Below are 23645 nucleotides of genomic sequence, written 5' to 3'. Positions count from 1 at the left end.
GGAGCAAAAATGGCTCCCATGGAGGTTCCGCGAACCTGCTGGAAATACTGGTTATCATACGTGAAGAAATTTTGTGTGAGGCAAATTTCGAGGAGCTGAATTAAGAAAAGTGTGGGAACCCTGTGTGGACGAGTTCTTTGGTCAAGGATGTTCTCCATTACCAACAACGATTCTCTCTGGGGGATGTTCGTATATAACGATTCAACATCGAGGGTACACATGGTCTCATTATTCTGGTTAAATGGATGGTTCTCAACAAGGTTAATCATGTGGGTGCTATCTTTTATATAGCATCTGGTAGTGGGGACAAAGTCCTTTAAAAAGAAATTAACATAATGACCCAAGGGTTCCAGAACCGAACCACAGCCCGATACAATCGGCCGGCCAGGGGGCTGGTCAAGGCTCTTGTGTACTTTGGGCAGAGTATAAATTACCGGTGTTCTGGGATTTGGGGTATTAAGAAAATCATACTCATGTTTACTCAAGTATCCATTATCTAGGGCCTCAGTAGTGATGACTCTGATTAGGGCTTGGATTTCTTTGGTGGGGTTCGTGGGGAGTCTACAATAGTGGTCCATGTTTGATACTTGGCGTAGTAATTCACTTTTGTAGTTATCGATGTCTTGCAATACAATCCCTCCACCCTTATCGGCTGGCTTGATGATCAGACTGGGGTTATTTTTAAGTGTTGAAATGGCAGATTTCTCATCTACAGAGATATTATATGGTACAAAGATGTGAGATTTTGCCAAGTCGGTCATTTCTTTAAGGACCACCTTTTCAAATGTTAAGATTTCCTTGGGAATCATGCCCGCCATGGGGGAGAATCTAGAGGGTGGTCTGAAGGGTGTAGACACAGGTTTTGGGTCAGTAGGGTTGAGTTCAAAGTAAGCACGCAGCCTGACTTTCCGGAAGAATGTCATAAGTTCAGACTGTAAGTCAAGGAAGTTTGGGTAGGTAGTAGGAACAAAAGATAAACCTTTACTAAGGACAGCAATTTCATGAGAAGATAATGTATGGTTTGACAGGTTAAACAAGGGAATGGTAAGTTCTGTGTTTACAGGCTCTATTACCATTGGTAGAATCTGTTCCGTGTCTGTCGCTCTCCCGGGGGATTCTGCCATCGTGTTGGTTGTTTCACACGACCTCTCTTGGGGGGTTCTTGCTGGCCTCTGGCTAAAAAATGGTTTTGATGTCTTTGTGGTCCGCCACTAGGGCCTTCCCCCCCGTCTGAATTATCTGAGGAGTCCGCTGATGAGTCAGTGAACCCAACTACCGTATTTCTTCTATTAAAGCCTGCAACACACATAGAAAGAGGAAAACGTCTCACCGAATTGTTTGTGTGCAGGAAGCTGTACCTTCCTGCACAAAATCAATCCAGCCTGCAATGGAGGCATGGTGCAAGGGTGCCTACAGTGACACTAGACTGTCAAAATGGCGCCAGCGCAGGCAGAAAGGAAAGTAATGCACCATATTGCTTAAATATGGTGCATCCTGCACTTTTACTTTGGCATTGGGCGGCATAGTAAGGTGCCTTGCTGCACTGCCCTACACCAAAATGCCAACATTGAGGGCCATAGTTACTCATTTGAAGACTTGAAGCACGTTAGATAAACACGAGTAGGGACATCACGTTCCTTTTAAACATGTTTAATTAATTTTATTTCATTGTTTTCTCAATTTCTTTTAAGTTAGCTTGAAAAACCCAGTCTAGCCTCTCCGAAGTTTAGAAAATAATGATTATTTTTATTGTGTCAGAACAGACTGTCGAACTGAAACCTTTGGTTAAATTACTTCTGAGACAAAAAAAGCAAAATGAGTAAACAAAGCTTCCTTCAGATTTATTTTTTGTTTTTCTTTGACAGATGTTTTACTGAAGCGATATGAACAAATAGACAGGCGTGAATTGTAATAAATTCAGCACCTATAAGAAAATGCAACTTTTGGTTCTATTATGTTTCTCTTTTTTTTTCACAGAACAAAGTTTTACAGCGTCAAGTCACAGTAGTATCTTTATTTCTAGTTTGACAGATACGCAGCTAGAAGTGTCAGATGTTGTCTGCCTTCTTTACAGTGTGTAGTACTTTTAGACACTCTAAATTGGGCTTATTGTTCATCTGCCACTTTTAAATGGATGTTGCACATTCGCTAACTTTCAAATAAGGGCATATAGTTTCTGGTGCAAAATCATCCTGTGCCCTGGACACCCCCCACTTTTTGCTGACTGGTACTGGTGGTAACTGACTCTGACTGACCCTGGGCTCTGCCTAACCAGGCCCAGGGCCAGTGCTATGCTGAAAGAGACACATTTAGAATACAGTGAAAACCCCTACATAAACTAGGGTACACTATGGTATAGGGTACTCATGTTATTGGCATGACCTACCCTATCAGACCCTATTAAATAGTAGGACTGAATTGTTAAAACTACCTAGAAGTCCCTAGTCCACAATAGGGCATGGCAGTTTAGAGACCAGCAGCTTTTTCTGCACTTGCAGGTGTGCACTGCTGAAGCCTAATGTCAGGGTAAAAGCAGTCCTGGGTGGCAGGACTACTTTTAAGAAGTAAATTGTGCCCAAACTCAACTTTGGTGTTTTGGGCACTTAAAAAGGGATAACCTTCAATGTGTTTTTCATATTAGGAACTACCAGGGTCCCCCCTAGGTGCCTCAGGTGTGGGGGTTCAGGTATTAACCCTCATACAAATGAGTTTTATATGCCCTGGGTTACGTGAAATTTCACATATCACATCCCTCATTGTGATAAAGTGCTGCTCAAATTCGACTTTGATATTAGGAGCTCTGTGGAGGGGGGATCTGCAACATTTCGACAGATTCAGAACCCCCCAAAGCTCCCCTAGTTGTTCCATGGGATAGGGGTCCTGTAGATATAAGCCAAATACTTATGAAATTTATTTTTGTCCGTCCTGGTGCTGGAAAAATGTCCCAAGTCATTTTTCCCACCCATTGCAAATCCCATGCCACATAGGTTAACATGGCAATAGGTTATTAACTAGTAACTCCTGATAGGAGAATGATAGAACTTCCATTCAAAGACTTCACAGAATGGTAGTGATGAATCCCACAATATGATATTGATGAATTTCTCCTGAAATGTACAGACAAGGAGTTATAAGACTTTCTTGTTTGTAGGTCCAGATTCAGCCTTCCAGTAGTCTGTCCTGATTGGTCAGAGTTAAGTGGATTAGCCAGGCTGCTTTGAAGAGGTGATAAAGAGCCCCTGGGAGTAACCAGCTCTGTGGGAGGCAGAGCGTTTTCCTCTGTTGTACGCAGACTGTGGAACTCTCTTCCTCCTGAACTCTTAGGGCAACACTTGCTTGCTCTGTTTCGCACAGCCCTAAAAAACCTGTTTATTCTCCGAAGTGTACCGGTAAAGCTGACGCTGGTGGATTAGGTGTCAGATGACCTGCTTCGGCGCCTTGATGCCCTTGGGCTAAGTTGCGCAATAAAAGACTCCTTTCATTCATTCATTCAGAGCTCACCTGGAACATCACCACTAAGGATCCTACACCTGGAGAACTATCAGTGGATTTGTAAGGGTTTTTTACAAGTGGATTGTGGGAACTGAAGTCCTCAACTTTCAAGGGCCATCTTGGAGCTTCCAGACCCTTTCAATGAGTTTGAGACACTTTGGAAGAAGTTCCAGGAATTTGGAGAAACTCTGCACACAAAAGCTCCAAAGCGGGACCGACTCCACCTGGTCAACCAAGCCACCTGACTTCAACCGTGAGCTGGCCAAGCCATCCAGGTTTGTCCTGCTAAAAGCTCCGTAGGTCCGACTTCCAGAGTTTGACCCTCACCGAATCCAGCCTGATGAAGAGCATCGAGGGACCCCACGAGAAAAAGCTCCAGAAAAGTTCTGAAGGTAAAAACTGTGACCATGACCTACCAAGAGCCACTCAGGACTCATTTGCAGTCGGCCTGAAACTTCGACTTTGAGCCCGTCTATTGTGACCAGATATCCCAATATGGTGCTATAAGTTACTAAGTGCTATATAATGCTAAATCTTTGAAAATTCATATCTCCCATTCCCTACATTGGATTGCTGTCGTTTTGGTGTCATTTTAAAGATAACATTATTTCCTATTGTATAAATTGGTTTTGTATTTTTATTATGTAAGGGGTAGGCTCTACTCATTAGAGCACGAAGCACCGTCAGTCCGATGTAGGTGCTAATGGAATATAAATGCTGGTGCATTTTCCGTACTCTGATTATATCGTATTCATCCCATTTATCCATAGTAGATGTAGAGTTTGGTACTGTCTGGTATTGTCTGACGAAAGGGGGACTAGTTAGCTCTTTTTCTCGGCGTTCTATCTTCTCATCTTAGGAACCTTAGTCTGTGCTGCACTGCGGTCTAGAGCACGACCGCCATCTTGCCCCCGTAATTTCAAAAATTACCTCTGATTCGTATTTTTTTTTAATGTTTCTTCTAGAAGTATTTAGGTGCTCCAAATGTATAAAACAATTTATCCTGACATATCCTTCAGCATTACACCATACCTAATTCCCCAGGATGATTTATCTGGTTATGTCACAAACATCCTACTGTTTTGAAAATGAAATGCAGATAAATATAACTGAAATTATTTTCCAATAAAATCACACACTTTTGGAAGCCTGAATGATACTTTTGACCATACTGTATTTTAGTTATGCTAGCTTTTGAAAATAAGAGTGGAATACTGTTAAATAAAAAGGTTAGTTTTGGTAAAATCACTATTTTAATTAGATTGACTCGATCCTAAGTTTTTGAAGGTAGAGTTCCATCTCCTCAATAAGGCCTGAATATCCTTATTGACCTTTCTTAAATCCTTTTCTTTTAACTGTTTCAGTTTGGGGTAAGTAGCACTCCTACATACCTGATCTGCTTTTAAATATTTGTAATTTAACCCATAAGATTCCACCTTATTATTTCTGTTTTCTCTTTATTAATCTGGTAACCAAATAGGGAACCACATGTGTTGGCCAACCTCTCTATTTTCTTTATTAAATTGGTTGAGTCAGATGCATTTATTATTACGTCATCGGCATACAATGCCACCTCTATAGCTAGCCACGAAAAGGGGTTCTACTTGTCTGTGAGCAATGAAATTGATCAAAAGTTTCAATGTATAAGTTGAAAAGTAAGGGGGAAATAGGACAGCCTTGTCTGGTCCGTTTTATACAATGAACTTTTCTTGAAAGTCCCCCTTATTTATTATTTGTTAAGTTATGAATAAATGTGTCTGTGCTAAGGTATTTTTCTTCTCACATCCAAATGCCACGTGATGTGTTTTGCAGATATATGTGGTGATGCATGATGTTGCATAAAGTAATATGATGAGACCTGATGTGTGGAGAAGGTCATATGGTGTGGGGAAGCCCATGCAAAATATCCTTTACAGCAGTCTAATCTTAATTATTGTGTATGAAAGCAGCAAGGGGGCCCAATAAAGTCGACCAAGGACCTTGGGATCAGTAATATTATGACAAAAGTTGTCCTTAGAAGCGGAGGGATATAAGGAATCTCTATGTATGTATGTCATTTTGTGGTGAGTGGGGTACAGGCTTGTGCCCTACCTTGTCTTTCACTGTAAAATATTCTTCTTATTGATTTAAAAGTAAGCACTAGGCCTCTGTCCGGCTGGGCAAGTCAAAATAAATATAGTTATGATTCTGTCTATAATTTATTGTTCCTTATATCCCTCCACATCTAAGGACCACTGTTGTCATATTATAATCCCAATTAATGTCAAAAACTTCATGTTCTGCTTGTTATAAACCATTCTTCGAAATTACACCTTTCTGACATGTAGCAACATGTCAGCATGGAACCATGGGAACAATGCTACTGAAATGCAATCATAATTTCTAAGTGAACGAAAGGACGTATTTCAAGATACAAAATAGTACTTAAAGCCAATATTACCTAAATTTCATGCACCTCTAAAGAGGAACATTTTAACGTAAGGTGGTGTTGAGTGCTGCTGGGTGCTATGTTTTATAATAAGGTATGTGGAGTTTTGTTGTATTGCATGTTATGTTGTTGTATGACGATGAAAGTTGTGATATGGTGCGTTTGGTGGCACATGTATGATAAAACATATTTAGAATTTACTGAAAGGAAGGCGTGAGGGGCACATGGAGGCGATCCCAAGCTGAAGAACTCTCTTTCAAATTCTCATTGGTTTGGTAGTTTTGGATTTAGCAATTCTTGAACGTAGTGGCTTTGGTTTTATTGAAAAGGGAATAGGTGTTGTGCTGCACCTCTCCCTCTCCTTTATTCTACAATGCAGAACTATGGGCCCCATTAGGATGGCGGTGGTACCGGCACCAATAGCCTGAAGGAGGTGGTCCCACCGCCATCGGACACATCCATCTGCCTGCCATATTTCAATGGTGGGCAGATGTGTGGCAGTCTGAAAGACCTACCACCATGCATCCGAAGGGCTCCTAGAGCCAGTTGGTGCAGGGAAGGGGCTCGTAGTCTATGCACTTGTGGCGGTGCCTACCAGGTACTGCCATAGAGATTAGGATTCCCCTTTCTGCCTGCCTGTTCATGGCGGTTCACCCGCTATGAACAGGCAGATGGAAAGGGACTTTGGGGGCTTGTAGTGGGCCACCCTTCCCTCACTTCCCTCCTGGCCCTAATCTGTAGGTACATGGTGCCTGCCACGTAGTGCAGGGATATATAAAGTGTCCGATTTTTTCATTGCGGTGGGTGCTGCAGCCAGCACCACCCACGGCAATGCAAAATATAGGCATTGCGACCACTGTGGTGTTGGTCACATCGTAATGCCTAGTTCAGCACCGCCGACAGCCAGTCAATTTGTCCTGTCTAAGATAGGGGGCCCTCCATCCTATTCAGACTCTGAGTGTTGTCAATTTCCTAGAAGTTTAAAACAAAATTAGTCAAACAAACTTTAATAACTCTAATATTAGTACTGTGAGGTATGTAGGTAGTGTGCAGAAGATATCAGTACCCATTTTCATCAGAAAATAACGTAATTAACAATAAAGTCACCTAAACTTTGGTAAAGAAGAGATGTATCAAAGGTGAGGTAACCTAGCATATCCTAGTAATTGGTTGGTCTAGCTGATGTCTCAGAAATGCTTCATGTATTTATTTGTAAGTCAATTTGAACCAGGTGTGATTAAATGGGAACGAACCACATATTCCATCCACTGGGTAAGGAGAAAAGATCATGGTGATCTACAAGCTAAAACATTTGAAAGGCTGAGTTGTATTGAACAATACACCGAATTGAAGATGTGAAATGTGTTGCCGATATTAAGGCTAAATGAGTGCGCTTCATATTTGGTTTGTATAGAGCAAGACGAATTTATCTTCAACAGGTATGTGCAAAGTCAAAACTTCTTAGCGATTTTAGCAAATATTATACCCAACTGTAAGTGAAAACAATGGTAGTTCTGTCAGTAGATGCAGAGGAGTCATTAGAGAGGATACCCAGTCAGCATCAATGGCACAGGCTCTTAAACCCACTATTAGAGCGGCATTTCTTGAAAATGTTTCAGTCAACATTTCATAAACGTGAAGCTGGGCTCACACAAAGAGGAACATGTCCAATTACTGATTTGAAGGGAACACCGAAGCTGCCGTGTTGGGAACTAATCAGCCATTCAGGGAGCTGCACTTTAAGTGAGTGGTCATCATGGACTCAAAGATAAAAAGACGTCACTGCATTGCAGGCAGGATTGGACTGTGGCCCAGTTAGTGTTTGGACAGTGGTGGATGAAGGCCCTTCATTGGAGATATGTGGATACAAGGAGCTATAACTCCAACTGTTCTCTTCATTGACAAGCATTTGCTTGTGCTCTCCGCACCACTACAGGGTGGCAGATAATGGATTACTAGACGAGAGTCTGTCAATACTGATCGAGTTGAGAGAGAAGCGATGCCAGCCACCTCAGAGTATTTGAAGCAAATGAAAGAATGGCTCATCGTCTTGGCAACATCTCCTTTGGCTCGACTGCTATTCCTCTCTCGAGTGCGCCGACTCCATTGATTTTTCTTCTGTAGTGCAGTATGATAGCCAGGTGTTTTTTTGGTCCCAGACTCATACTCTTCGCTTATTTTCCTATTCTTAGACCAGTGAATGAGGCACATCAATGACGAGGACGGATCATGTGTTTGCATTTAAATTTGTGACATTAACATATAAATAGAATGGTATACATAGATTCCATATATTCATTTTTTATTTCAGGAATCCATGTTTTTCGCAAAGTTATGCATAATTCAGAGCGCTTTTGATGAGTCGACGTGTTTCAAGTCAACAGAGAACCTGTCCTTTTCATCCCTATCTTTTCTTCCTATTATAATACAGCTTATGCAATGCATTTCAGTGTGATATTAACGATTTTTTTTGTAAACGAAATTCACAAAGTCTTTACAAGAGCTCGCATGTGAAAAAACATAGGGGCATATTCTCATGGATTTATCCCTGAGTGAACAGAACTTTATCGCAGCCAAAGTTGCGATAAATTTATCTCCCCATTCACAAGCAGGTGCTAACAGGCCATATCACCAGTTTACCTGAGAGATCAACCGCAAAAAACATCGCCATAGATAAACCCAACAACTATCGCTAATGAGATGCTGAGTAGGCGTTCCCCTGCAAACATTTTCAACGACAGCGATAAGAACCCAAAACAGGTGACAAGGCGCGTTAGCAGCATGAAATTAACACTTGCTCTGACCTAGTGTAAAGTCGGACGACAGCCTGCACCAGAAAAGGGAGCCCAGCCCATGGCCACACCCGAAGAACAACGGATGCCATGGAGCTACTGATCATGCACCTCAGAGCCCCAACAGGGCCACAAAACCCACCGCCAGCACCCCCAGGACCCCCTACCCCCGGGTACACCACCCCGGCACCCCCTCCAGGCAAAGACATGCCACATAAACTACACTTAATCATGTACCAAACAATCGCACAATCACATTTGGTGACATGCATGTGTCATCACAAAAATGAGCATCACACATTCACTTTCAAATTTCCAAATTAAAATGCATTCAAATTAACACAGAACAGAAATGAAGACACATGGCGGCTCTCCTCGGGACAATCTGTAGGTCATAGCCTGCAAGACAAAAATCCAGTTAAGAAGGTTTGTCTTGTGCTCATCAAAGGACACAGAGAGAGCGAAGGAGAGAGAGAGATATAGAGAGAGAGAAAGACGGAAAGAGGGGGAAGAGTGAGAAAGACAGAAAGAGAGGGAGAGAGAGAAAGATGAAAAGAGAGGGAGAGAGAGAAAGACAGAAAGCAAGGGGGACAGAGAGAAAGATGGAAAGAGATGGGGAGAGAGAGAGAAATAGGGAAAACGAGGGGGAGAGAGAGAAAGACAGAAAGAGAGGGGGAGAGAGGGAAAGACAGAAAGAGAGGGGGAGAGAGAGAAAGACGGAAAGAGAGGGAGAGAGATACACAGAGAAAAGAAGAGAGTAACAGGGAGAGAGAGTGCCAACACTGCACACCCAGGACTCCCTGCTCAACTGCTGAGACCAGTGAGTCTCCCAACCACGTCCTGGTATGTAGTGCAGTTCACAAGGTCCCACGTCTGGAACTGATCCCTCATCTGAAACAGAGTCCAGATTCATGAATGGCAAAGTACATACAATTGCACCCACCATCATCGCCTGTCTGCTCCTGAACACCCAGGCAGCTGCACCCCAGCCCCTCCAGCCGCCCAGCGGTGCATGTCTGCCCCATGCACACCCAGGCAGCTGCACCCCAGACCCTCCCACTGCCCAGAGGTGCATGCCTGCCCCTGCACACCCAGGCAGCTGCACCCCGGCCCCTCCTGCTGCCCAGCTGTGCATGCGCACACCTGCACACCCAGGGCTCACTGCTCACCTTTCGCCACCGGCGTGTTGCAAAGAGGGCCGACTATGTGCAGGTGCAAGCCCCGAGCCCAGGGCCCATGAACATGGCACCCTCCACATCAGGCAGCTCTGCTCCGTGGGCCACCAGGTCCCACATTTGATTCTGGGTCTTGATTTTGCTATGGCAGAGGACAAACTAGTGCACAGGGCATCATCACAGGCTGCACATCCGCTCAGCCTATGAGGTGCCACTAACTGTGACCCGCGAGGCCAAACCACGTGGCGATGGCCACGCATTCCCCGCTTGCTCAGGCCTACACTGCGGTCTAGCAGGGCTCACATCTATCGTCACCAGGATGGAGCATCATCGCAGGCTGCACACCCACTCAGCATTAAAGATGCTCCTACCTCAGTGCACCCGAAAGTCACCATCCCGTGGTGGTGTGCCTGTCCTGGCCACAGTGCATCCGGTGCCACCAAGTCTGCGTCCCAAAAGTCATGGACCCTCTATGATTGAGTATCGGGGCGCAGACAAAAGCATGTCACCTACCGTCATGAGGAATGTGATGTTGCAGGGCCCTAGGTCCTCATGCCTACATTGACACCACACGGTTCACCCAGAAAGAGAGTGGAAATGGCATCCACCACGTGTGCCCAGCCCTTTTTATTTGCAGGTTCATATGTCTTGTGACGCGTGTGCTGGATGGGTGTGGTGTGGCTGTAACCAGCCATGAGGGAGTGGCTGTGGCATGCTGACAATCAGACCTGTGATCTTCAGATCACTAACAGGAAGACCTGGAACATGTAGCGTTGTCGTCGTCCCCTGTGAGCGTAAGTGGATTGGGCTAGCCTGGCGTTTGCCAGTCCAGCGTAAGGGTGTGAACAATGACTCCGGGGTCTGGGCAGGTTTCCGCACTGGGCTAGACAAGGAAGTAACTAATGCGTGTGTCCCTGTTGTTGTGTCGCTGCCACCCCGACAGCATTCGGCACTGTGTATCCCTGTGTCCCAAGTACCACAACATGAGCGACATAGCATAAGAGGGAATCACTAACCCTACATTCATCTATACTTCCACACTCAGAAGACCAGAGACATGGCACATCTGCGTGATAATGTGTGTTTAATGCAAGTTCATTGGAGTGTTGCAGCTGGGGTAGTACAGGGCCATGCAAACCCCACTTTATAATGTTGGCCCGTGGAGGGCCAACCCCCATTCTTCAGGGAATGACAAGTCAAGAGGAAGACTTCAGTCCGCAGTCTGATTGCTGTGTCATTGGTAATCAAATGGACTATGGCAGTCCATGTCGAGGTCTAAGCTGAGTGTCGCAGAGTGTATCAGGGGGCAGTGAAAGATGATGATGCAGAGGACAGAACCAAGCAGAAACAGGCCCTATGGTGGAGATGCATGCGACTGCATCCTTCTTACCACGATGACAGATTCCTCCGCATCTTCATCCTCTGCCGTTTCATGTTCTTCAAATGCGGGTGGTGGAGTTCTGTCTCTAGCACTGTGTGGCAGTGTCATATCAGTGGCTGGAGGTGGAATGTCTACCACACTGTGTGGCAACTACACTTCAGGGGGCGGAAATGTGAATGTTGTGGTAGCAGCAGCATGCATCACTGCCAGGCCTTGTGGCAGCAATGCCATGAGGATGGACCTAAGGTCATTGAGAAACCCAGCTATCTCTTGCTGGTGTGCAGCCACGGCAGCTGCTCTTTCCACCTTTATCCGCTCCATGGTCTCCATTGACCTCTGCGTGTGTTCCAACACCCGGGTGACATCGCTAATGCCAATCTGACTGGACAGTTATTCTTGTCTCTGAGTCAGGGATCCAGTGATGTCAGACATGGTCCATTGGAGAGCATGGAGTGGACTGTGGGTGTCTGTTAGGGACCATCAGTGGTCCCTGATGAGACTTAGACATCCACACATGGCATCAGGTTTGGCTGCCATGCGGTTGAAGCCCACCGCACCTGTTCAGCCAGCTTCTCCTGGCACCCAATACACGGCGTTGGTGGGCCATGTGTTCTTGGTGGGGATCTTGGGAGGCAGCTGTGGTGGTGGGCACTGCCAGCTGTGTGGTCTGTGTAGGGGGTGGGGTCGGCTTGTAGCAGCTGGGCTGCCCTACTCCTGGAGTTGGGGTGCGGAGGCTCTCCTAGAGCTGTTGGAGGGCGTCGAAGTTGAAGCTGTGGTGGTCCTCTTCGTAATCAGAGAAGAGAGGTTCGGGCTGCTCTGCAGGAGGTGTTGATTGTCTCTCTGCAATGTGAAGGAGAGATGCAGTTTAACTATGTGTTCACATGTATGTTGTCCCATTGTGCATTTTTTCATTTGGACTGCATGACTGTGTACATTGTGGATGTTTGGGGGGAGCTGCCTATTTGATGGGGGACAGTGGACATCTTTACAACAGGATGGATGTATGTTTGTACTTCCCAACTCACATTTCGCTGCAATGCCTAATGTTATTGGCCAGTTTCTACAAACAAGCGGCACCTGTTGTGCCCTGTGTTCCTTTGTGGACGTGTTGTGGTTTGTACTACATTGTTGTCAATGTTGATGTGCTCTCCATGTTATGTGTGTGTAGCTGCCTTTCGGGGGAGTCACCCCTGCAGCTCTAGATTTGCTGCCCTTTCTCCCTTAAATTTTTTTTTAGAGTTTTTTTTATAGCGCCAACTAGACTCTAAGATATTGGGTATCAGAGCGCTTAACATTGCATCAGTTTCGTTACATGAGGACACATACATTTTTTGTTAGGCACGGGGTGATTAAGTGATTTGCCCAGAATCACAGGATGTTGAGTGTCCTTGCTGAGACTCGATCCCGGTTCCCCAGCTTCGATGTCGACCGCTCTCGTCGTAAGGCTACATCATCTCCCCAAGCAGTGTGCATTCGACTTCTGTGCTTATACAGTGCTGGGATGTTGCATACTTGGGTACATTGGTCTCTTGATGGGAGTTTGGGGTCTGGGGCATAGTTTGTCTGCAGATGGGCTCTACTTAATTGTGCATGTGTGCCATTGTGCCCATCTCCCCCAGTCCCTGGTTGTTACTCACCCTGGTGCTGTTGTGTCCGGTCATGTTGAGCAGTGTCCGGTTCCCCCAACTCCTGCCACCGTCTCCCCACTGATGACTGTGGACACCATTTCCTCCATCTCGTCCAACTCCATCTGTGATCAGTGGCGCAGGACTCCCACCTCCAGTCTGCATTGCTGCCTTCTGGTTGTTGGCGAGTTTCAGCCCATAGGGCATGTATGTGCGCCATATGCACACACATGTACACTTCAGGGGTGCAGTAGGGTGTCCTTGAGACACCCCTGCACCCTTGAAATTATTCTCAAATTGCGATTAGCAAAAAGCGAATTGCAAATTGAGATTAATTTCACAATCATTCCTATGGGCCTCCTGGCCATAGGAATGAATGGGAAATTATTCCTTAATTACGAATTCACAAATTGCGAATTCGCAAATAAGGAAGATTAAGAAATCGCTAAAAAATAGCGATTTTTTACATACATCCCATTTTGCGATTTCTAAATAGCGATTCCTTAAAAATCGCTATTTAGAAATCGCAAAATGGAATCTTGATACATCTGCCCCTTAATTTCTAGAGTATTATACATTAGAGTTACAAAACTCCCTTTAGCTCTGCCTGACAAGGAAGGAACCACATGGGTCTGGTGAGGTTGATAACAGTTTATAAATATTGGTTGTGATGCCCAAGTCTCCTGAAATAATAGTATATCTCTGTCCTGCCATAATGACAGCCACTCAGCAGTGGCCTTCTTAGAGACACGACCGATGACATTCCATGTAGCTATTTGCATCTCTTGCTTCTTACACAAGGGATAGTACTCCAGATTGCTTAATAGCTCATTGGTACTGGTTAAATTATCAGTTGTACCTCCCTTAGGGCCTTTCGTAGATCTGCTGGTGCCAGTGCTACTGGAGTGCTTAATAGCTCATGAGTACCAGTTACAATATCAATTACACCCCCCCTTAGATAGTCAGTCACAGGACGGAAGGCCAATCAAGAGGGCACACTGATGCAATGGCTCCAACCTCATCCAATCTGGAGGAACTGACGGGGACACATATCACAGGTAAGGGCACGTATACTGGGACATTTGGGGCTCTCAAGCTATGAAAACGCACTCAGAGAGTGGGTCTATAAAATGTTGCTAATGGGGAGACAGTGATCTGTGATCTAAATTTGAGGTGCATTTGTGCAAACCCTCAGCAGATTTCTTACCACAGAGAGGTTATTGGAGTTGACAACAACACTGTCCTCTCTCGTTTCTTTAACAGATGGACCCACCCATTCTGCCCTCCTAGCCATGATAATATGCATGTCCAGTCTATTGTCCCACAATCCATACCCTTTACCATCAGTATTACACCAATGTAAAACTTTAGCCATTAACTGGCCTATTTATTCTCTTTGGACCATGATCAGTGGTGGTACAGTGACCAAGACCAGACATATGGTAAGGCTGCTAGGAGGAGATCTAATTTTACGAGTTGGTTTAAACCAGCAGATGGTGGCTCTAAACTCTGTGTTGCCCCCACCTCCCTTCTCTCTCTTGTTATTTGCGGATTCATTTGAGTTCCACGCCTAGATATTCCATTGTTCTCCTGAATGCTGTTATTTATGCAAACAATGGATGGGGTCAGGGGCGTGGGAGGGATTTGATGTGCCAAATTAGCTGCTATATGAAGCCGAAGAAAAATACTGGGATTCATTTCGTTTGGCTCCTTATCCCCCCTAAAAGGGTTCACCCAGATGCCCTAGGGCTTGTCCCAACATGGAACTTCTCTGAGTTAACGCATGCAATGTTCAGCACTAGTCATGAAACTGTAAGCACAGATTCCCCCTCTCTGTTTTGACCTGTTCGGTCTAAAGTTCATCCATAAACTCAAGAGTTATATGTACTTTAGACACCTCAAACGCGAAAAATATGCACTCAGGTCTGAGCTGGCCAGGTAGCTTTTCATTGTATGCCTCAAGTATACCAAGCGTTCTTGCGGTTGCTAACCTTGTGGTTCACAAAATTAAGGCACATATTTACAAGCCCCTTGCTCCGCCGGGGTGTCACTTTTAAAATGGTAAAAAGTGATGTACCGGCGGCACATGGGGCTTGTAAATAGGCTCCTAAGTACTCCCCTTTGGTTACCATCTTCTTTGTGAATCATGTCAGCAGCCTCAAGGGGGAGAACCCAGTGGTCCAAGACGCCGCAACCAGCTCTCCCTGATGTTTTCCCAAATGGAAGAACTTGTTTTAAAAGTGGCACTGGTTCCTTCAAGGAGCATGGCCTTTCCTGTAAGTTTCCTTTTTGGAAATAAGGGATGGTGGTTTGCCTTTACTTACATGGCAACATCCCTATGTTATTGCACTGGGACCACAAATAACCATATGCCTGAATAATATTTTCACTGTTGCATTGTCAATTCTGAGCTTCAGGCACAATAAAATTACATTTGACCTTACTATGTTTTTTCCAAGCCATTTTGCCAGTGCTCCACCTCTGAACAGTAAGTCCTAACTTGAATATCAAATGTTTAATTTGTGTTCAATTTCTGGAGCAAGATTTTCATATTTTATTTGCTCTTCTACAAGAAGAGTGCCTTCTCTCCTGGGTGACCAATATATCTGATCGCTAATTACTTGGCGCTCACTAAAATGAATGATGGTCCTTTAGCCCTGAAAGTGGTGAGGTAACTGTCAGGGTGACCTGGTCCCTTTGGTCGAAATATTACTTGTTAAGAGGTTTACAATGGCAAAGCAAGCAGAGGTGACACTGGTGTAAAGCTGACTCTTCCCCCTAGTCTTATATCTATATAAGCTGTTTCTCTCAGTGTATCCCTGTGTCAGCCCCTCAATCGGCCATTCGCTGGGGCACTGGTGGTCCTTATCCCAAGTGTTTTGGTTATGTCCACCCATATAAAAACTACCGAACCTAGGCTACACATTTCAGGAGGAGAACACAGTATATTAGACTAGAGCAGAAGGTGGCACTGGCAGTTCAAGGGAAAACTGTGCCCAGAGCTCCGAAGAGGAAGAGGCGCTCAACTAACCCTGGCAAATGTTCATTTCTGAACGTCACTTAACACTACATGAGTCACTTTATCTGGATATATGAAGTTACCACGCGTACTTTTAGCACGCATACCATTACCACGCATTTTTTACAACGCAAGTCATTTTACAACGGAAACCTTTACAACGCAATACACTACAACGCATACCATTACAACGTAAGTATAGGTAAGTATATAATAACAATATATCATGTAAATAATAATTTTTGTATTATTTAATTACATTTTTTTATTTAATTATTAAATAATGTTATTAATAAAATTAATTTTAATTTTATTATTTGTAAATGTATGTTAAAAATACCCCTGTACCCCAAAACCCAAACCCATCCCTAAAACCTAAAAATACCCCTGTACCTCCAAACCCAAACCCAGCCCTAAAACCTAAAAATACCCCTGTACCCCAAACCCAAACCCAACCCTAAAACCTAAAAATACCCCTGTACCTCAAAACCCAAACCCAGCCCTAAAACCTAAAAATACCCCTGTACCCCAAAACCCAAACCCAGCCTAAAACCTAAAAATACCCCTGTACCCCAAAACCCAAACCCAGCCCTAAAACCTAAAAATACCCCTGTACCCCAAAACCCAAACCCAGCCCTAAAACCTAAAAATACCCCTGTACCCCAAAACCCAAACCCAGCCCTAAAACCTAAAAATACCCCTGTACCCCAAAACCCAAACCCAACCCTAAAGCCTAAAAATACCCCTGTACCCCAAAACCCAAACCCAGCCCTAAAACCTAAAAATACCCCTGTACCCCAAAACCCAAACCCAGCCCTAAAACCTAAAAATACCCCTGTACCCCAAAACCCAAACCCAGCCCTAAAACCTAAAAATACCCCTGTACCCCAAAACCCAAACCCAACCCTAAAACCTAAAAATACCCCTGTACCCCATAACCAAATACCACTAAAAAATGTAAAATAAAATGTAAGATAAACTTACCTATAATTATACTTACGTTGTAATGGTATGCGTTGTAATAGTATGTGCGTTGTAGTGTAATGCGTTGTAAAGGTAATCGTTGTAAAATGACCTGCGTTGTAATAGTATGCGTGGTAATGGTATGCGTTGTAAAAAATCTGTGGTAACAGTTACATACCCTTTATCTTATTACCAATGACAGTGCTGAGGCAGGAGTAAGGAACAGAATGCTGGTTGCAGGTAGAAAGGAGCAAAGCCAACCAAGAAGACTCGGAGTGAGCATGTGTCACGATTACTGGCACCGCCGCTGCCGCCTATAGAACTACCAAGATGGCGGCTCTGGAACGCGCATGCGCAAGTAGGTCAGGCGGATTTAAAACCTGACTCTCCTAGTGGAACAGCGCTTCGCGTTCTAGTTGTTGGTGTATCCGGAGTTTCACTTCCGGTTTTCGTCGCGTCCCTTCACTTCCCCGGGTCAGGATTGCGGACTGGGAATTGCTTGTCTCTGGATTCTGCCTAGGATTATATTTTGCCGTTTCCCTGGATCCTTGGTTTTCGGACCTTTGCTGTTTTCTGTGACCAGATATCTCCTGCACTCTTCTCTCGGAGTCGGAGGGCCGGACTTGAAGGTAGGTGTTCCGCTGACTAACCGGGCTGTGCTGAGGCTCCGTTGGTCAGCCAGACCTCCTTTTCTCTTGTTTTGCCTGCTGGCTGCCTCTACCCTCTGTTGGCCACCCCCAAAAGATTATTTTAGGCACCGAAGATACAGTAACAGTGCTTGTGAGCGCTGCCTTTTGTTTTACTAGTTTCTTTCTATTTGAACACGGTTTGGGAGTTCTGTTATGTGGAAAAGAACATAAGAGTCTCTCACCCCCTTATTATTTTGGACTTTATTAGATGCACAGCTATTATCCAGAGAACATTATTGTTGGTCACGCTATCCACAGGATATTTTTGTTGTTGACAAGGGTAGTACAGGTGGGACATTTAAATCTGTTAGATTAGATTAGACATATTGGAGAATGTAATGCATGAGTGTACTTACCGTGTTTTCTTTACAGTTAAATCCTTGGTCTAGCCTAGCATCCTTTATCTTCATGTACACGATTAAGAAGGGAAATTCAAGGTAACCATAAGGAGTATTTTCTTTGCTTTTTTAGTGAAGTCCTTAGAAATATTAATCTTCCTTCTAACTTATTGTCTCTATTATTTCAGTCATTACTGCTAAGAAGACCTGTGGAGTTTGTAAAGCGTTGAGGGATATTTCCCCAATTTTCCTTGCTTTGTTTCCCTTCTTCCCCCGCATTACCATTGTTGAATGACAAAACTCATTCCTAATAGGTAGTGGTGGAAAGTCGTGGACTTCTCTTCCGTTTCGTGACGCCTCTGCAGAACCAAATGTGAGAACCTTTACAGCATGTTCAGTTGCCCATTGGCAAAAAAGTTTGGCAGGTATGTCAGAAATGTTGGAGGAAAGCATTGGCTTTGGGATGGGCATCTGAAAAACAGAAACATGAATGTGCTGTTAATTTTAGGGGGCTTAAATGCAAGAGACTGAAGATTTTACCTTCCACGATTTATTGCATGTACTTAATTCCAAAACATAATGCATGTATTTAGTTTAAATTGGCTAATGGGCCGCTCTGGTCTGCTCCAGTTTCTGGTTGATTCGTAGCGTGGAGGCTGAGAAAAAAGGGGAGTCCCAAAACACGTTTTCTCCATATTAATTTCCACAGGAAATTTTGGAACAGGCTACTGCCTGAACTGCTGAACGGAATTACACAAAATTTGGCAAAAAGTTAGCTCTTAGTTCAGAAAGGGTTATTTTTTTAAATGGTGTAAATCGGTTCAGCAATTCAAAAATTAAACAAAATATATATCTGGCTGCAGCAGTGGATCCACAAACCCTCCCAAACACGAGCTGTATTCTGATTGGTTGCCCACATTTCAAACCAGAAAGTGTTGGCAGCCATGTTGTGACTCAGTTGTACGGAATCACAAGAAAAAAGGTTAAAAATGATGAAAAGGGGGCAGGGTAGAAAGACCCTGACCTCCTAGGCCTGCACAGGGAGTCCCCACAGGGACCCTGAGGGTCCAAAAAGGTATTTTTTTATAAAACAATTCAGCGGGAATCACATTCAGTACGCGAACCCGGACAAAAAATTAAAATAAAAACGAAGCACAGTATCCTGCGTTTCGATTTAATAAGCCCCTGAAAGGGCCAAGTCCCTTGGGCAATGTGATTAATATATGCGGGGCTGCGCAGGCCCCTGCAGCCCCAGGAATGCCACCTTCCTCTGGCTTTTTTAATAATATGTGGGGCATGTGCCCCCCACAACCCTGGTATTATGGGTGGGGAAATGAAGTATCATGAGTAATTTTAGAATATTGGTTTTAGGTTTTCCCCTGATGAAGGGACTCTTCTGTCCTGAAATGCATCGGCCTGTACACTAAATACGGATGAGGAGTAGAATAACTACGCATATGAATTGTTTAAGACTGTCAATGGAGATGTGTGCATCATTAAGAATGATACATTGTTATGTATTATTAACTCCTTCCATGCTCATGACGAGCTCAGCTCGTCATGCAGTACACTGGTCGTGTGCTTATGACGAGCTGAGCTCGTCATGTACAATGGGAATTCAAAAAGTTCAGCACAGGAGGGGAATTCCATCAGCAGCCAAGGTGTTAAGCACAGAAACATTGTTCTGTATTTTGAAGGTTATTATTTGACATGTATTGATGTATTTTTGTACAAACTGAATACAATGACAGATCATGTATTTGCTTAGCCTTGTTTATTTTCATTTCATATTAGGGTTTTGGAAAAAACCAAGTGAACAGTGCAGGGTACGAGCAGGTCTTCCTGTTACATCTATTATGGGTAGGGGACATGCAGCCCCCCAAGCTCAGTGACCACCACCTCCCCAGGGCTTTAATTTGTATAAAATAGTGTGGGGGGCTTGTGCCCCTCACCACACTGCTCAGAGGACCACCACGCCTCCGAGGGTTCAAGCACAATGGGAGGGGGGTCCCCCTCCTGGAGCCCTCCTTGGCTCTGGGGACGGTCACCCCCCAGGGCTGGCACCAGCAATGTCCCAGGGTGCCCACCCCTGGAACATTGCAGTTTGCAATGGCAGGGCGGGACAACTCCCCCAGACCTGTCATTGCAAACTTCTGCTTCATTTCATGGAAGCAAGAGCAGGAAAACTGATCTCGCTGTCATGAAGCGAAGCAGAATTGCTTTTGGGCAAAGGGAGCTACATGTTAGCAGCTCCCATTGTCCAGAAGCAATGCCGGCTCCCACAGGCGGTGGGGAGCTGACAGGGACCGCGGGGGCATTAGAGCTCCCCCATGCTCCCCAATGTGAGAGCATTATCCGGGAGATGGGGTCCTCTGAGCGGATTCGAGTAATAAAAGTGTAGTGTTTTTTTTCTCTCGATTTAAGAGTTGCGGCGCTATTGCGGCTCTCAGCGTGGCCCTCGTGTAATGTCGATTGGATTTGTGGGTCCACATCAAATAAATAATTGATTAGTAGATAATTTAGAAGGTAGCGTTGCATTTGTGAACTTGCTTAATAGAGTTTGTGAGAATGAAGTTAATAATAAGATTACATGTGATTGAGTGAGTAGTTAAACTTGGAAGTGTATTGTGTTGAAGTACATTGAATTTATTCTTTTGTTTTGTATATTCACAATGGGTTCGCAAATTAAAAAAAAGGTAAAAAAGAGAATGTATGTTTAAAAAAAGAGCCCTGTTGGGTTATAGGGTGGCTCTTAAAAGAGCCGTTGTTTTCGTTCTGACTTTGTTGAAGCTACATGTAAGGGTGGACGCATAGCTTAAGGTTATTGAGAAACACTATTTTTCCTTCATGTGGCAAGTGAATTCCATCCCTTCTATAGATGTCATTCATTCCCTCAAACACTACCAATACACTCAGGCACTACCCATGCCTTCCTCTGTTCACCCTGGCTGTACCCCTGCACTCATACAATCTCTCAGGCACTACTGTTGCACTCATTTATTCCCTCAAACACTACCCATGCACTCATCCATAACCCCAGGCACTACCCATGCAGTCATTTATTCCCTCAAACAGTACCCATGCACTCATCCATGCAGTCTGGTACTACTTATGCACTCTCCAATCACCCATGTAGTACCCCTGCAGTCATGCAATCTGCCAAGTAGTACCAAAACACTCATGCATGCACTCTCGTACTACACATGTAATCCTGCAATCACCCAGGCATACTCATGCAATCAGCCAGGCACTACCCATGTACTCATGCAATCACTCAGACCCTACTCTTTCACTCAACCATTCACTCAGTCAATTCACCATGCACTCATCTATTCACTCGGGCACTACACATGCACCCCTCCAATCACCCAGGCAGTACCCCTGCACTTATGCAATCAACCAGGCACTACTCATGTACTCATGTAATCACCCAGGCACTACTGTGGCACTCATCCATTCTTTCCAACACTAGTCATGCACCCATCCATGCTCTCAGGCACTCTCCATGCACTCCTCTGATCACCCAGCCTACAGCCCTGCACTCATGCAATCACTCAGGCACTACTGTTGCACTCATCCATGCCCTCAAACAGTACCCATGCACTCATCCATACACTCTGGTGCTACTACTGCACTCCTGAAATCACCCAGGCAGTATCCATGCAGTCATGCAATCTGCCAAGCACTTCCCACACACTCATACATTTACTTGCATCCCTCCATTCACTTAGACGCGCTACCCTTGCACTTCTCCACTCACCAAAGTAGTACCCCAGCACTCATGTAATCACCCAAGTGCTACCCATAAACTCGTGCATGCACTCTTGTACTACCCATGCAGTCCTCCAATCACCCAGGCAGTACCTTTGTACTCATACAATCAGCGAGGCATACCCATGTACTCATGCATTCACTTAGACACTAATCTTACACTCAACCATTAACTCAGGCCCTACCCATGTACTCATCTATTCACTCGTGCACTAACCATGCACTCCTCCAATCGCCCAGTCAGTACCCCTGCACTCATGCAATCACCCAGGCACTACTCATGCACTCATGTAATCACTCAGGCACTACTGTTGTACTCATCCATTCCCTTCAACAACACCCATGCACTCATCAATGTTCTCAGACACTACACATGCACTCCGCTGATCATTGAGGCATTATGCTTGCACTCCTGCAATCACTCAGGCAGTACTGTTGCACTCATTTATTCCCTCAAACACTAGCAGTGCACTCATGCATGCACTCAGGCAGTACCCATGCACTCCTCCAATCACTCAAATAGTACCCCTGTACCCCTGAAATCACCCAAGCACTACCCATGCACTCATCTATGAACTCTGGCACTACCGATGCACTACTCCAATCACCCAAGCACTACCTCTGCACTCATGCAATCACTCAGTTACTACCCATGCAATTCCTTGAAGTGAAGCAGAATTGCTTTTGGACAAAGGGAGCTGCATGTTTGCAGCTCCCATTGCTCAAAAGCAATTCTATTTAGAAAAGGGGGTGGTGATGAACAGAGTGTCTGAGTTAAACAGACCACTCTTACCCAGTCCAAAGATCAGGGCTTGATCCATCACCGTTATTTATCTCACTGCCCCATCCCAGCTCAGAACCTGGCTATATGCAAATCAGTCTGTCCCTGGCCCAGTGCATCATGGGAACAGGGCAGACTAAACTACCAAGCCAATTCTTCACCAGAAAGGAGACAAGCTACCGGGGACCGGTTTCTGGCATTTCAGCCTTCTTCGGCCCGGCTTGCTTGAATCCTGATGGAGCAGTGAGAAAGGGACTCATGTCTGAGTATACCCTGCCACACCTATAGTGGCCAAAAACGATTTAGAAAAGGGGGTGGTGATGAACAGAGTGTCTGAGTTAAACAGACCACTCTTACCCAGTCCAAAGATCAGGGCTTGATCCATCACCGTTATTTATCTCACTGCCCCATCCCAGCTCAGAACCTGGCTATATGCAAATCAGTCTGTCCCTGGCCCAGTGCATCATGGGAACAGGGCAGACTAAACTACCAAGCCAATTCTTCACCAGAAAGGAGACAAGCTACCGGGGACCGGTTTCTGGCATTTCAGCCTTCTTCGGCCCGGCTTGCTTGAATCCTGATGGAGCAGTGAGAAAGGGACTCATGTCTGAGTATACCCTGCCACACCTGTAGTGGCCAAAAACGATTTAGAAAAGGGGGTGGTGATGAACAGAGTGTCTGAGTTAAACAGACCACTCTTACCCAGTCCAAAGATCAGGGCTTGATCCATCACCGTTATTTATCTCACTGCCCCATCCCAGCTCAGAACCTGGCTATATGCAAATCAGTCTGTCCCTGGCCCAGTGCATCATGGGAACAGGGCAGACTAAACTACCAAACTACCAAGCCAATTCTTCACCAGAAAGGAGACAAGCTACCGGGGGCCGGTTTCTGTCATTTCAGCCTTCTTCGGCCCGGCTTGCTTGAATCCTGATGGAGCAGTGAGAAAGGGACTCATGTCTGAGTATACCCTGCCACACCTATAGTGGCCAAAAACGATTTAGAAAAGGGGGTGGTGATGAACAGAGTGTCTGAGTTAAACAGACCACTCTTACCCAGTCCAAAGATCAGGGCTTGATCCATCACTGTTATTTATCTCACTGCCCCATCCCAGCTCAGAACCTGGCTATATGCAAATCAGTCTGTCCCTGGCCCAGTGCATCATGGGAACAGGGCAGACTAAACTACCAA

This window comes from Lissotriton vulgaris, chromosome 6 (assembly GCF_964263255.1).
Source record: "Lissotriton vulgaris chromosome 6, aLisVul1.2, whole genome shotgun sequence".
Lineage (NCBI taxonomy): Eukaryota > Metazoa > Chordata > Amphibia > Caudata > Salamandridae > Lissotriton > Lissotriton vulgaris.
This window is presented reverse-complemented; position numbering follows the sequence as displayed.